The sequence below is a fragment of the Cyrtonyx montezumae genome, unplaced genomic scaffold, assembly GCF_038088225.1.
Source record: "Cyrtonyx montezumae isolate F1298 unplaced genomic scaffold, pur_monq_1.0 scaffold_25, whole genome shotgun sequence".
Taxonomy (NCBI): domain Eukaryota; kingdom Metazoa; phylum Chordata; class Aves; order Galliformes; family Odontophoridae; genus Cyrtonyx; species Cyrtonyx montezumae.
The window spans coordinates 12,035,272-12,051,259 of record NW_027071992.1 but is presented as its reverse complement, the minus strand read 5'-3'; the positions used below and the strand labels follow the sequence as shown (position 1 = coordinate 12,051,259).

Below are 15,988 nucleotides of genomic sequence, written 5' to 3'. Positions count from 1 at the left end.
GTTGCGCCATGGTAAATTTAGGCTGGGTGTTAGGAAATACTACTTTTCCAAAAGAGTGGTCAGTCAGGCACTGGAATGGGCTGCCCAGGGAGGCGTTGGAGTCAGCTATCCTGGAGATGTTCAAGAAATGTTTAGACATGGTGTTGAGGGACCTGGTTTAGTGAGAGCTATTGGTGACAGGTGGACAGTTGGACTGGATGATCTTGTAGGTCTTTTCCAAATTTGGTGATTCTATGATTCCATGATTTTATGATTCTATCAAAGGAGAATTGTACAAGGTCAAGACTGCATATTTCCCTCCTTCTAACTTGTTCTCATTTACCTCTGTTTAACCTGAAGTATGATATATGTGGTTTCAGAAATCAGTGGAAAAGTTGTTTCCCTGAGCCAGGTTTCTTCCTGGTGATAATAGATTTTATGACAAGAGACAGAGATTACACAGATCAAATACATATTCAGACAGAAATCCCCATCTGTTACATAGTCTGGGTTCACTTTGCCCTCAGCAATGTTCTTGGTCTCCCACGAGTGGGTTTTCCCTTGACTGGAACAGCCACGAGGGATTAGAATAAGTATATAAGTGTGACAGAACAGAAAGCAAAGGGCAGCCCACTGCAAAATGGCCTTCATGCTATTTCTGGTTCACAAGAATGGTGCTATAAAAGCATGACTTCTTCATCTTCAGTGTTTCTCGGGATCATTTAAACTTGATTTAACTTTCAACTCAGCACATTTTTAGTGTAATGAAGATGAAGTTTACATTTAGGAGGTGGGTAGCTAACCCTTCATGAGTTCTGGACATCTGGCATTTGGGAATTATGTTAGCGGGAAACTTTAAGCAAAGGAGCCAAGGAACAATAGACAAATCTTAATAGTTATTGGAAAAATTATTTGAAGAAGTTCATGGCTATATTAGATACTTGCCTCCAGGAGACTTTTCACAAGGTTTCTTACAGAAGTCTCCCATAAATCACTGATCTGTGACAGGATAAAAATAAAGATTTTTCATGAAATAATACCTTGTTACACACCAAAATGAAGAGTAAGAATAAAAATCTTTTTTTTTTTTTTTTCCAGATCAGGGTCATTGCCACTGGAGTCCTCTGTAGATCTGTCCCAAATCCCATGTTTTCTGACATATTCATAAACAAGGCTAAAAAAAAAAAAAAAAAAGTGAGAAGGAGATGACAAAATCTGCTTGTGATAATAAATTGTGGGTAAGTTAAAACAAGAAACAGTTATGACGGACTATATTATTTGCAGGAAGAGCTCATGATATTGGTAGGCTGGAGGATTTAATATCTAATGAAATCCAATGCTTCCAAACACGCGTATGTGGGGAAAAAAAAACAACAAAGCACAAATATACAGACACTGTGATATAGTCAATGCCAGTTATTATGTCTCAGGAAGACTGTTCATCATTTGTTTATATGAAAATCTCTGCTCATTTTGCAGAATACTAAGAGTTATATATATACATATATATATATATATATACACAGAATACTAAGAGTTACAAGGAAAGAAAAATAATGTAAAAAGGAAATACTATTATTCTACAACATAAATCTGAGCTTTACCCTGACCACTGTTTCCAGTTCAGAATTCCAGGCACAGACAAGACATAGCAGAGCTAAAATAAAGACATTTCAAAGAATAAAAATATGATGAAAGATTTGCAGAAGGGTCTGTACAGGAATGAATTCCACAAATAGGAATTCTGCTCCCTGCAGAAGATGCCTTAGAGAAGGAGATGAAGGAGATGACTATGAAATCATAAGCAATACAAGAGAACGTACATAAGAAGATGATAGCCCAATTTTTTCACAGCAGTACCAGAAATGGGAGACACTAAATGAAGCAAAGTACTTTAAAAGTACTTTTTAAAATTGAAAAAAGGTAATTCTTCACAACTATGAGCTGTGGAAAACATTGGCACAGATCTGTGAGTGCCAAAAAGTTAGCAAATATACTACTAAATACTCCAACAGAAGAAAGTGAAAATTTTACCAAGAGCTGTTTGACACAATGGTAACAGCTCTGCCATGGGTTCTAGTGGCAAGGAAAGTACTCTGGGGAGACCTGTAACTCTTCAAGGGCTGTTGCTGGGGAGTGATACTGAGCTGGACAGATCCATAGTGACCCACTAGAACTTGCTGACATTCTGATGGCTAAAAGAGGTAACAGTGGGTACACAGAGGAAAGGTGAGCCACAGGATGGCCTATGCAAGACTCAGTAACATGCTGAAGTAGTCCTCTATAGCCCATGCTGTACTCCTGTATCTTTACCAAAGTTTTTACCATGTAACAAGAAGTGGAATCATTGAAAGACCATACATATCAGAAGGAATGCCTCTTTGATATTAACTCCTTGGTATAATCTGCTCGTATTACTGTGTCTAACTGAATATCCATGACAATAGCCTTTTTTTTCCACTAGATGTCTCACAAATGCAGTGATTGTAATCATTCTGCTCAACTTGTACTTTTTTCATATTCATAAGTTTATTAATTTTTTCTAAGATGAAGGATTTGGATTAGTGACATTCAATGATAGGACAAGGGGCAATCGGTGCAAGCTGGAATATAGGAGGTTCCACATGAATATTAGAAAAAACTTCTTCACAATGAAGGTAAAAGAACACTGGACCAGGTTGCTCAGAGAGGTTGTGGGGTCTCCTTTTCTGCAGACATTCAAAACCCACCTGGATGTGTTCCTGTGTGACCCAACCTGTGTGTTCCTGTTCTGGCAGGGGGATTGGACTGGATGATCTTTTGAGCTCCCTTCCAATCCCTGACATTCTGTGATTCTATTAATTCATTAAATATTAGTGATTTTTCTATTGAGTGTGCTGATGTGTACATTCAGTAAGTTTAATATTCCCACACACTTTTATAATTCTGGATTTTTTGTAGAAATTTATTGTCGTAAGCTGGAATTTCTCCAAGAATCTAAGTCAAGCAAGTTGTCCACGTCAAAACTACTTTCCATAGGGAACAAGCATGAACAAACTAATTTAGAATTTGCTGCTTCTCAGGCTGTACTGTGATTCTGCACAGCTTATAGTATAGGGGTTCTTTCTAGTCAAACACATTATTTTTAGTGGTGTTTGTTTTATTTTGCTTGTTTCTTTTGGAGAACTCTGGATGTAATATTTTTGCTTTCAAATTTTGGCTCTTTTCTCTCTAAACATATGTAACACATTACCTTTTCCATTGACAGCCAAGAACTTCTGCTCCTGCTTCAGGAGAGATGGCAGCACTGAAGGTATGAGGTAAAAGCTATAGCCACGGTGACCTGGAATTCTTTTTATATGGTACCCAGGTAAACAAAATTGGGAGTCCATCTTAAAGTTCATAAGCTGTATTTGCAGTTACAAGGTTAGATTTTATTAAAATTTAGTTTTACAATAGTAATGCTTCTCTAGAAATCACTTAATAAGTTAACTAATAATTTTAACAAGGAAATGGCGTAAGAATATTTTATCTGTCCTCCTGTGCACCCATTCAGAAAGGCCACTAGAGTTGTCGAATGAAGTGTTTGACCAACTTATTTTATTTCATTCTGATGATTCATCAGTATCACTATCTCAAAAGAAGGCTTCATTTCCTGAATTTCTTTCTTTATTTTTTTATTTTTCATGAAGATATGTGAACAGTTTTACATCTAATGACTTCAGATTTTGCCTCGGTACAGTGAAACACAGAGACGAAGGCATGTCGTTGCCTGGAGTGCTTAGGGGTTGAAGTAAGGTGCTCTGTTGCTCATTCAGGGCTCTGTAATGCTTGTTGGTGCAGAGTAGTACACAACCAAGCATAAGATATGTGGGTCTTTGATTTGGGCTTTATAAAATAAAACCAGCTGACTAGATAGACGAAAGAATTCATGCACTAGTTTCTAATTTTAAAGATAAAAGAGTACTCTTCACAGAGTAAAACCTTTTCTTAAATTAGTAGCTTTTAAAGATGGAATGTGACAGTTTATGGTGCAGAAACTGGGAACACTGAGTCTGTGTTCATTGCATACAAGCGCAGGCTGAGAACTAGGAGCAGCAAGCCCTGGGTTTGGGTGCAGCATGTCAGAGATAATTCTGATGGAATCCTAAACCTAGATGAGAAAAGAGAAATTAGAACCACATTGGACCACATAAACAATCCACTCATTCTTCTGCATATAGCTTCTCTCTGTTTGAGATATATCATAGTTTCTAGAAAGATACTCCATCTTCATTAATGAGTGCAAAATACACTATGATTGTGTGTTCTGATAACCATTATTAAAATGCAGTATCTTATCTACACTGAATGTGTCCAGCTTTATGTAGATGCTGGACCTTGTTAGGTCTTCCCATATTAGGTTACAGACTACCAGAATCAATATTAAGGCCTAGAAAATATGTTACTGCACTGTCTATGTGGCCATAAGCTTTAAGAATCTTAAGGATACCTGCATGGTAGAAGTTTTATGGTGCATGCAGAAAAAAAGCCTGAAAACCAAATTCAGACCAATAGGAAGGAATTTTACATTCGACAGTTTTGACTCTTTCTTCCTTTGCAATGGTTCTCTATTGCATTGTCTGCTCATCTTGAGCTTGAGAAAATAATATAAAAATCATTTAATGCATAATATTATAAAAATATGGGGAGAGAGAAAATCTCTATATTTTCATTTTACTTTTGGTAAAGTTGAAGAGAAGAGTGAGAGTCATCTGCTCTAAGCTAAGTTTATCAGAAATCATAGCCTAATCTTTCTTTAAGGCTGATGGTGTCTATGTAAAACCAGATAACCAGATAAATCCAGATAATCCAAAATAACTGTCCATGAACTTTTATGCATTTCACAGCTTTAAAATAAGATAGACTAAAATTGATTTTCCTTCTTGTTGACGGTAAGATCTTTAGTGCTCCTCATTTTCTTCAAGTCTATCAAATTTGTCTTTCCCCTGGAAAATGAAAACCTTTTCATATTTTAAGCTTCATTCTTCTGCTTTGCCATAGCTCATGGGAAGCTTTCTAGCAGGCCTGGGGTAATAGAAGCAATAGAGACTTTTTCAATACAATGTGCGCTACAGGAAGGTTTGCAATGTAGTGATAAGAAAACATCTGAGGAAGGGGATTAGATACTGACCTTCAAGTTAGAATGGAACAGAATTTTGGAAGGCAGAAGGAAGTGTGGAAAACTGTACGAAGAAAGGAGCTTGAGAAAGATACTTGATATAGGAATGGAAAAAAGACATTCTTGAATTCATGAATGCTTGGAATAGACCAGAATGGACAGAGTGTCGCAATATTCTAGAAAAGTGGGACATCTGATGAGATTTCTCCAGTCTGTCCTCCTGGGGCATGCCCTCTCTGCTAATCCCAGTCCAGCAGCATCTTGGAACTACAAAAGTCACTCTGAAACTAATGCCTCTTATATATTTCCATGGAAACTACAACAGATACAATGAGTGCAATAACACTGCTTGATAGAATGAAATCTCAGCTATAAAACACTATTTTTCAATATAGTCAATATAGTCACCACCATTAACTGCATTTTTCCTAGTGATGAACAAGAGCTTGCATGCTGTGCTTGTAAAAATCTGCATGTAAGTCCAGTTTCAAGTCTATGTTTCCACTGGTGAGAAGCACCACACACCACCTCACTGCTCATGTCCACTGTTTGGCCTCTGTAAATTTTCACAAGTGTCAACGAATGTCAGTGGGTACCATTTTTATTTCCACATGGAGGAATTCAGTGACACACCTTCATTTCATATGCACTTCCGTGTCAGATGCTGCTCTGTCAGACTTCCCCTCTGTTGTCATCTGTCACATAGAATCAAAATGTAATAGGGTATTGGCAGAAAAGTTCTCTCTCCTGCCATACCACCAACCCCACGATGGCTTCTGACATCGTGAAGGCCAACATCATGAAGTTTAAATGTCCTTTCCAACTCAAAGAATTCTATGATTCTATGAATTCTGGAACAGCTCTTGCTTCCCTTTCAGTTATGTTGGAAGGCTTGCTCAGACATCTACTCCCTTGCTGGCTAATAGCATTCTCTTGAATTTCAGATAAAATTTTCTCAGACCTCACTTGCAACCAGTTTTCTCCCATGTTAGCATCATCTTTTATTTGAAAAAATAAATAAATAAACTTTTATTACCTTCCTCATTTTAACTGTAGCAAAATATTCATGTACAGAAATTGTTATCTTTCATCATTTTTCTTCTTCCTTAAATATTTTCTGCTTAAATTTACTGCACTCATAAATGTCTGAAAATCAATATTGGTTATCTATAAAACCAGCATAATATGTTTAGGAAGAGTGGAGGCTGTATTGTTTTTTTCATTTCAATGCCAGTAGATACACTGATTCTGTCAGATAGAAAACTGAGCCTATTCCATGCTTCTACAAAGTAGATTTTTAAGTTGGAATAGGTTCAGTTAAGGACAGTATTTTTATTTATTCTTCGTTCTGCTTTCAATGAAACTATTTTGTTTGTTGTTTTCTACCACAACTGTGAAACAGTACAACAGACTGTTCTTGGATGTCTTGAACATCACTATCAGGAAAAAAAAAAGTTTAATAGAAAAACTATGTTGATTAGTACTTCATCTGCTATTGCATTTTGCAATTCAGAAGAACCTGATTGTTTCATCTTTGTCTTTTTCGCCAGAGAGTTTGTTTTACAGTTTAAAAGCATATTTTTGTTCCAAGTATCTCATGAAATGTCACCCGAGTAAAACATGCAAAGAAAGCATAAAATATCAAGAATTAGAAGAGTTTTTCTGTTTCTTTGATGACTGTTTGTCATTCTGGACAAAAAAAAAAAAAAAGATGAACATTACTGGTTTAATAAGCACACTCAAGCCCAGTCCAATGCGCTGTAAAAGCAGAGGAAAGACTTCCATTATCTTTTATGAGCCTGATTTGTTGTCCTTCAAACATTAGCATATCCTCTAGCACAGCAGTTGATAAACTGCTGCTGACTGAGGCCTCTAAAAATGGTGTATGTCAGAGTTTTTGCCACTTCAAACAGGATTCAATCAAGTTAATCATTTTCTACCAATATCCTTCTACAAAGCTAAGCGAAGAAACATTTGTTCTATAGTATATTAGTTGTGTTTTTCCCCTTGCTGGTGCCTCTTTAACTGCACTCTCCTTTTCCTATTTATTATTTATCTTTGTGGTTATATTCTTTCAGTATGCATAACCTTTTGGGATATACTTTGTATGAAAGGCACCATAGGAAATAAAGCTTTATAGCATAAAGAATTGTTTCTAAATGTTGGACATATTGGCCATTGATTTCATTTTTATTGCACTCTGAAATCATAAGCCACTTGAACAGCAAATTCTCATATCTTTAACAGCAAATAAGCAAGGAAGAAATGAATAATACATTTTATTTATGTTGCTTCCTGCAAGCTCCATCTAAGCCCATTGGGTGAAGATTTAATTTTCATTGCACTGCGTCACTAACAATCACACATCCATAATATACCACAAAGTAAATAAGATATTTGTATTGCTGCATTAAAAGAGGAAAAAGCAAAGAACTGTTGTCCCATTGAATATGGCTTTTCTTATTGTTTTTAATATCAGTTTTTACCCAGATATCCCTATACTACTGTAACGTATGATGAGCTTTGTGTTCAAAAGAATGTAGAAGTTAAACTGTATCTAGATATCTAAGGAAGTGGTTTAGGATAGTAAGGCTGTTATTAATTTAGATATACAATTTAACTAGCTTTGACAATTAGGATTATATGACATCTTTGCTGGTAACATGCAATGAGTGAAAGAACATTCTTAGAACATGTGTTAGCTCCTATCACAGCCATTGGAGCATGTACTACAAAAGACTTAAAAATTCTATCTGAGTTCAATTTCCAGTTCAGCCTTCTTTTCCATAGCTCATGTCTTCCATTCTTGCCATCAAAAGGACCCAGGGGTGGTTTGAGCTGTTTTCATTGTTGTTGTTGTTATTTAATAAATATGGTCTTACCTAGACTTCATTACCTTTGATGAAAAGAGGATTTGAAATTTTACTATCAAAATAATTATATAGTCAGTTTTTCAGGAGTAGAAAGGGATAAAAGATATGTGTAGCCTGAAAATGGACTGAAGCATCATTTTTAATGACTTTCCAGTCAGTAGAGACCTTGCACTTAACTACAGCCAGTGAAGAATGCAAATTATTGTATTAGCAATTTGCAGTAGAATTTCAAAGCCTGTTTTGCTTTGAATCTAGAGATACTGATGATGAGTACACAATGCAACAAAGAAGAGATTCAGAAATAGCCTCTGTGATGCCTGAAACCACTTCTCTGGCAAAGAAGTGGAAGAGGAAACATCCAGGCCAGACCCCTAACACTAGATTCTACTGAGTGCTTTGGATACCATATGATTTAGCTGCCTTTGAAAGGTCACTTCTCCAGAGTTCAGTTTTGTCACCAGGTACGTGGGTGTAACAGTCAGTCTTCCCTGTGAAATAGTTTCAGCTCTACTGACTGTTATCTAAGAACTGTTAATACTGTAGTGCCACACGCTAATATATCCACCATATTTTAGTGATATTGCAGGTAGAGACTGCAAATAAAGCAGGCCTGTGAAAACAATTGAAGACATTCACTGACAGCTTAACATCATAACTGATATAAGTTTTCTTGTACAGCTAAATTAAAGAAAAAGAAATAATTTAAAGAGCAATGTAAGGTGAATAGCAAATATCTTTCAAAGGACTGACTTTGCATCTGTAGTCTGATGCTGTCAAGGGAAAGCTGGATTCTCAGTACCCATGGAGGTACTCCAGTTGGTGTTATCATGTAGAAGTCCTTTAAGGTTGCCTGCCATACACAGAACAAAAAACACAGTAGATTCCTCCCAGTTCTATAAGCTTCTATCCTGGGGTGTCTTGTCCTGTGGCATACCAGGATGCTAATTCCTGCTGCACTCAGTGGGATCTAAAATACGGACTGTCATTAAAATATAAGAGTAGCTCATATGCTTCATTACTATTATTTCTGACTATTGTTAGTACTTACAGTCAGCCAAATTTCTAAGCTTTCCTTTTGACTGTGTAGGTTAAGAACTTACTGCTTTTCAGCATAATCTGCACTGTTGAATTAATCTCAAGATTCCAGGTCATGTGGCTCCCATTATGGGATTGAAATTATACTCTCAGAGGACATACGAAGATCAAGTGAATTAGGTAGTTATTTTAGGGGCAAAGAATTTCAGTGAGTTTTGTTTTTGCTAGTATAGTTCCTTCATCTGTGTTCATTCATTGCTAAGCTTAACCACTCTTCCAAAGGTTCCTTCTTTTTCACCACTGTCAGTACAAACATCTCACTCTCAATTTGAAATAAATTCCAAGATCAGATCTTGCCTTACAACTTCTGCCTTTGTACTCCCCTGCTATTCAGTCCCTCAGTGGTTTCCTGAGCTCACTGCTGTGGTCAGCTGCTGTCTTTTCCACATTTCTCCCAGAAGACTTATTTCTACACCCATAGTCAAGTATTGGACTGCACTAGGAAAATGCCTTCTCAGTAATGATGTGAAGTTTATTGAAAAGGAAACAAAAACACTTAATTCTCCTAGACCTTCTTCTGCATTATTTCCTTGGAAGAAGGTTAACTTTGCATTTTCTACAGAGCTCTCTCACCCCCAACTCTGAAGCCTTTAGGCGTTTAATGGACAAATTCCCTAGCTAAAATATGTAATTCCTGTGGATATTGTACCAGAACTTAGGAAACAGCTTTGTCGATCAGGCAGTAATATTGAACAATAGCAGTACACATGATCAGAAAATTTTTCCAGACAGCAGCTCTCAGTGACACAATGCCCCCTCTCATCAGGCAGTGCCTATAGACGTGCAGAACACAAAGTAAGGCTGTGTGCAGGAGCTGTTTAACAGAACAAAACTATGAGCTTTACCAACTATAGGCGACAGTGGAAAAGGGGTGTAGGGCATGGAAAGTAAGACTGAGAACAAAACTTAGTTCTTAGATTCAGAGACCAATCTTTTAATAGCTGATCTCAGCATGCAGAGACCCATTCAGTGAGAGCGGTGGCCCCAAAAATACATTGCAGGAAGCATTCTGACATGAGAAGTATACACATCTATGCTATTTACCACATGATAAATTGGATACAGCACAACTTTTGTATTGTAGGAAAAAGGATAGTCAAATAGTGCCTGTGCAGAGATTTCTGAGATATCTGCAGCAGATTGATAGGATGTGGAACTGTGTGCAATTGCCTTTCTCAGTAAGGATGATCAATCCAGAGTATCTGCAGGGGTGTAATATAAAGCACATATTTAATGATAGGTTTTCACACTCATCCCACAGAAATCATTTCTGCCTCTGTATCAGAGCTCTACAGATCATAGAATGGCTTGGGTTGGAAGATACCTTAAGGGTCATCTAGTTCCAACTCCTCTGCTGTGGGCTGGTTGCCACCCACCAGAAAAGGGTGCCCCGTCAAACCCAATCTTGAACACCTCCAGGATGAGGCATCCACACCTGCTCTGGGCAGCCTATGCCAGTGTCTCACAGCCCTCTGAGTAAAAAATTTTCTCCTGACATCTAGCCTAAATGCCATCTTTATCGTTTGAGAAAGAGGATGTATTTGAGAGTCTTCATGTTTTTTCTGTAATCCTCGGTAAAAATCTTAGACTGAAGTCATCAGGGCGACCACCTTTCATAAGAAATGTTCCTTAACTTCTATTTCTATTTGATGATTCACTTTCCATGCGAGAACTATTTAAGTAGGATATCTCAGATTGCAGTGCAAGAACCCACAGAGACATTTGCTTGTGGGTGACAAAAAGGGTTGTGTGTGGATAAGTCCTGGCAGCATAGGTTCATAGGTTCATAAGGTTGGAAAGGACCTACAAGATCATCTAGTCCAACCATCCTCTTATCACCATCCCTACCCACTGAACTACTAAATCAAATCCCTCAGCACCTCATCTAAACGCTTCTTGAACAGCGCTAGGGATGGTGCCTCAAACACCTCCCTAGGCAGGCCATTCCAGTGCCTGACCACTCTTTCAGAAAAAAAATGTTTCCTCAGGTCTAATCTAAATCTTCCCTGGCGCAACTTGTGGCCATTCCCTCTCGTCCTGTCGTTATTTATCAGGGAGAAGAGGCCCACCCCCTCCTCACCACAACCCCCCTTCAGGAAGTGGTAGAGTGCAATAAGGTCTCCTCTGAGCCTCCTCTTCTCCAGACTAAACAATCCCAGCTCCCTCAGCCGCTCCTCATAAGACTTGTGCTCCAGACCCCTCACCAGTTTTGTTGCCCTTCTCTGAACACGCTCCAGGGCCTCAATGTCCTTCTTGTAGTGAGGGGCCCAAAACTGAACACAGTACTCGAGGTGCGGCCGTACCAGAGCTGAGTACAGGGGGATGATCACCTCCCTGCTCCTGCTGGCTACACTATTTCTAATACAGGCCAGGATGCCGTTGGCCTTCTTGGCCACCTGGGCACACTGCCGGCTCATGTTAATATGAGCATCAACCAACACCCCCAGGTCCTTTTCCTCTCTACAGGACACTCCACAGGAGTAGTTTGGTGCAGGCATGCTGCATCTTCTCTCACCTGCAGCACATGGGCTTTTCCAGGTGGAATAAGAAAGTGCCACCTCTCCTGTATGTCCAAAAGCCCGCCAGTCCTCCCTGTCGGTGATAGAAACTTTAATTTATGTAGGCTGGACTTTGCATGTACTTTTTCATTTGTTTCTCATTACCACAGTGCAGCAACAGCTGCAGACTGTAACAAATAAAGCCTTCCAGCATCTGTGAACAGAAGCACAGAACACTTCTGCTGACGTGAAGAGACGAAGCCCTACAACAATGCCCTGTATCTTTAGAGGAGAAGCAGGGAGAGGAGAAAACACATTCAGCCCTAGTACTGAAGCTTCTTTTCAAATCCTTGTGTCAGTAGTTTCACTACATGTTAGCATGGTGTATTTTAACATCTGAAAATTCAGAGAAAATAACAAGGATGTACTAACGAAAACACTGACCAATATTTGGGTGAGTCAGTTGAAGCCAATACTACTATTGCAGGAAGGTACTAGCATCCTTTTTTTTTTTTTGCATGGACTTTTTACTTTATGTGTGTGTGTTTACATGTTTGTTTTACCTTGGCTTGGAGGTAGAATAAAATCGTTCCCTTGAAGAAAAATATTAAACATCTGCAACAAGTGTTTGTTCAGCAATTGCATTCCACATCTATTTTCTTTGCTTTTAAAATTATTAATACAATTATAGCATCTACAGCTTTCCGTCCCCTTGCACTCAATGAAAAGGTTTCTCTGTGGCTAGGATTCACTCTTTTTGCCTCTGTCTTACTTTTTACTCTCAATCTCTGTGGGAATTGAAGAATATAGAATATAAAATACAGTGCAATAATGAAAAAGAAAATGACAATCGATGGTATGAAAGAGGTGAGTTTTATAAAGCATGAACACTTCAGAGCAAGAAACAAAACAGTTCATTTCTGGTGTATGAGAGGTAAAGAATAATCAGTACAAGAGCTTTAATGCAATAGAAAAAGGATCATATTCCTAGGCTTGCTCTTCTTAATAATTTTTATTTAAGACAACAGACAATTTTTCTCTAGTAATGTAAATTCAGTCACTATATTAATTGGTTTTCACTGATGAATTTAGAGTTTGATGGCTTGAATTCAAAGGAATGGTGGAATCTTCACAGTTGGCATCACTTGCTTGGTAAGCTGAGTGATGTTCACACCCTGAGCTGAACCACACTGGTAGAGTAAATATGTTACAGCAATGAATCTGAAGCTGTACCTTGTCTTTATCTACACTGATAGCAAGCTTCCTGCTGACTTTAATCTAAATCTGTATTTGTCTTTTAGTTTGGAAAAATTACCTTTAACTTAGCACTGTGTAAAAGAAATGTTAGAAGGGGAAAAGAAATAACAAGGAGACAAATTTTAACATGAAATCTAATCATAACATATTATGGAAACTGCAAGAGACCATAAACTAAAATATCCTTACAATTCACTCTTAAAGAGATTTCCGTACAACTGAAGATCAATAAAAGATATTTTCTCTCTGGGAGTTTCCCATTAGAGGAAATGAAGAGAAACTAATATCACAATTTTCAATCTTCGAAGTTTTCCAGGATTTGCAACAATCCCATCCCATTTTGGACTGATGTTGATACATTTGTCCTTTGTAAGATTGTCTTTTCCCTCTAGTTGCTACTAATCCTTCTCCAGAAATTCAAATCTGGACCAAAGCATTTGATTTTAAATTGATGTTTCCTTGTACAGTGATATTTAAATGAGAGCCCAACTTAAAAGAGCAATTGCAAACTAAGCACTGATCTTTTAAATGAAATATTTTGGTTAGTTTCAAAATGCTCTTTTGGAAAATGGAAATATGTTCCCAAATTTGGTATTTTCCCAGGAGAGGGAAATCTTTACAGGAAACTTTTCTCCAATTCTTATTCATCTACTTGACTTTTGAAAAAGGAGCTGAGGCAGGTCTCTGAAGGAAAACTGGATGGATAGGAAGAATAAACTTGTGTATCTCTCCATCTGCACAACATTTCACATCACACATTTTCTGCATTTTGGGAAGCTTTTAGGAGCAGGAACAGAAGAAGAGTATACATCTGTGCAGTGTTAAGGGTAAAGATATCTTTATTTCTGCCACAGTACAGAAAAGAATCAGTTCATTTTAACATTTAATGTATCACTGTACAGTTTTCATATATGCCCTGCTGAGGTAACTTAGAACACTTACTTTAGCCTACCACTCTTACCTTAATAGTTAGCAAAAATTCCTGGGATCTTCTCCTTCTCTATAGCATGTTCCAAATTGCTGCAGTAGCTACACGGCTCATCTAGCACAGAACATTGATGTCTAATACATTTCATGCATCTCTTCATGACCATCACTTCTCAGGGTGTGGTTTTCATAGAATCATAGAATTGCTCAGGTTGGAAAACATCATCAAGTCCAACCACATCCTAATTGTACTACCACAACTCTAACAACTCACCTATAAATCATGTCCCTGAGCATCACGTCCAGATGTTTTCTAAACACATTCATGGGTGGTAACTCAACCACTTCCCTGGGGAGCCTGTTCCAGTGCTTAACAACCCTTTCTGTAAAGCAGTTTTTCCTTATAACCAACCTGAACGTCCCCTAGTGAAACTCGAGGCCATTTCCCCTTGTCCTGTCGCCTGTCACCAGTGAGAAGAGACCAACCCTACTCTCGCTGCAAACACCTTCCAGGTATTTGAAGGGAGCAGTAAGGCCTCCCCTCAGTTTCCTCTTCCCCAGACTAAACAGCCCCAATTCCTTCTGTCACTCCTCACAGGGCATATTCTCCAGGCCCTTAAAAATCCTAGTTGCCCTTTCTTGAAGTGAAAAGCTTCCATGCTTCAGGTGAACTTACTCTCCTTGTGTTGGGTCCTGAACTGATACCAGGCTCCTTACAATTGCCCTGCAGTCACTGTTGCTGTATTTTTCTCATATCCTGTTCCTCCCTTACCCTACACATTTAGGCTTAGAGCTCTAAAACCTTTTCCCACCCAGCTCTTTATCTCCCTCACCCGTAAAATATCAATGGACTGATATGAAAGTGCAGTGTGTCCCTTTTGCCTGAAAGGTGGGTGTTATCTGGCGTGCAATAAGCCAATCACATACACAGAGATAAGATACTGATTTTGACAGGTTACACAAGTTTGGAGGCTAGCTGCTCTTCCAAAAAGCTAGTACAACCTAGGATTTTTGTGATGTCTTTCCGTACCTGTTTTTTATAATGTGGCCTTATACATGTGGCCTTATATACTACCCTGATACAGCTTCAGGCCTACAATTTGTTGGTTAAAAATAGGAATAACCTTACCTGCAGGCTAGCTAGACATGCTAACTAACGGCGTATTTTTTAAGGATGCTCCTATCTTGAAAGGCAAGTTTAGTCATTGCATTGTGATTAAGAGTCCCTTTACTTAGTTTCCCTCCTGAATATATGTTTGGCTGGAAAATGATAGACTAGAGAGCAGCCCCAATGAAAGGGATTTGGGGGTCTTGGCTAGCAGCAAGTTGAACACATATCAACGGTGTGCTCAGGCAGGCAAGGAAGCCAATTCTATCCTGCAGTGCATCCAGCACGGTGTGTTATTAGCCTGTTAGGAAGTCACTGTCCTGCTCTGCTCTGAACTGTGTACTTCCAGCACTGGTTGCAGGCTTGGGCACCACAGTATGAAAGGACATAAAACTGTCAGAGAGTATCCAAAGGAGGGCTGCAAAAAAGGTGAAGGGACTGGAGGACAAGGTGTGTGAGAAACGACTGAAGTCCCTGAGTGTGCTGGGCCCAGAGCAGAGGAGCTGAGGCGAGGCTTGATGGTGGCTGCAGCTCCTCACAGGGAGTGGAGGGCAGTGCTGCACAGAGCTGTGCCAGGGGAGGGCTGGGGGGTCAGGGAAAGGCTCTGCCCCAGAGGGCAGTGGGCATGGATCAGGCTGCCCAGGGCAGCGGGTATGGCCCAGAGCTGTCAAAGCCCAAGGAGTGTTTGGACAACACTCTCAGACATGGGGTTTGAATTTTGGGTGTTCCTGTGTGGAGCCAAGTGTTGGACTTGATGACCCTTATGGGTCCTTTCCAGTTTGGAATATTCTATGAATCTGTAATTCTGTAATTCTATAGTTCTACTTAATCACCCTAGCTGTTTCAAGGGTTATCATCCTGACTTAGATATAAGTACATATTGTCTATATCTAAGGATATAGATACAAACATTTGTACAAAACTTTTCTGGGTCTCACTGTTCATTAATCCCAGAAGCAAGTATTAACTATCTGATTCATAGCAGAACTTCACCTGGGATCACGTACCTCTTTCCTTTTGGTGTTGTCTTGCAGGCTTTGCCCTGTTATAGCATGAAATCACAAGTCTAGACTTTATTTGTTTCTTTATTAGTAGCAGCTGATGCTGGTAG

The 15,988-nt window shown here is 38.8% G+C and overlaps 1 protein-coding gene across 3 annotated transcripts in view; it reads right to left on the bottom strand.

Moving 5' to 3' along the window:
* Positions 1 to 3,253: 3,253 nt before the first annotated feature.
* The window catches only part of LOC136050809 (leukemia inhibitory factor receptor-like), a 177,837-nt gene continuing 165,102 nt past the window's right edge, over positions 3,254 to 15,988 (bottom strand). For all 3 annotated transcript variants that reach the window (XM_065739923.1, XM_065739925.1, XM_065739924.1), the window contains exon 21: positions 3,254 to 3,265. The gene's annotated coding sequence lies outside the window, so the exon portion shown is untranslated. The remainder of the gene's footprint in view (positions 3,266 to 15,988) is intronic.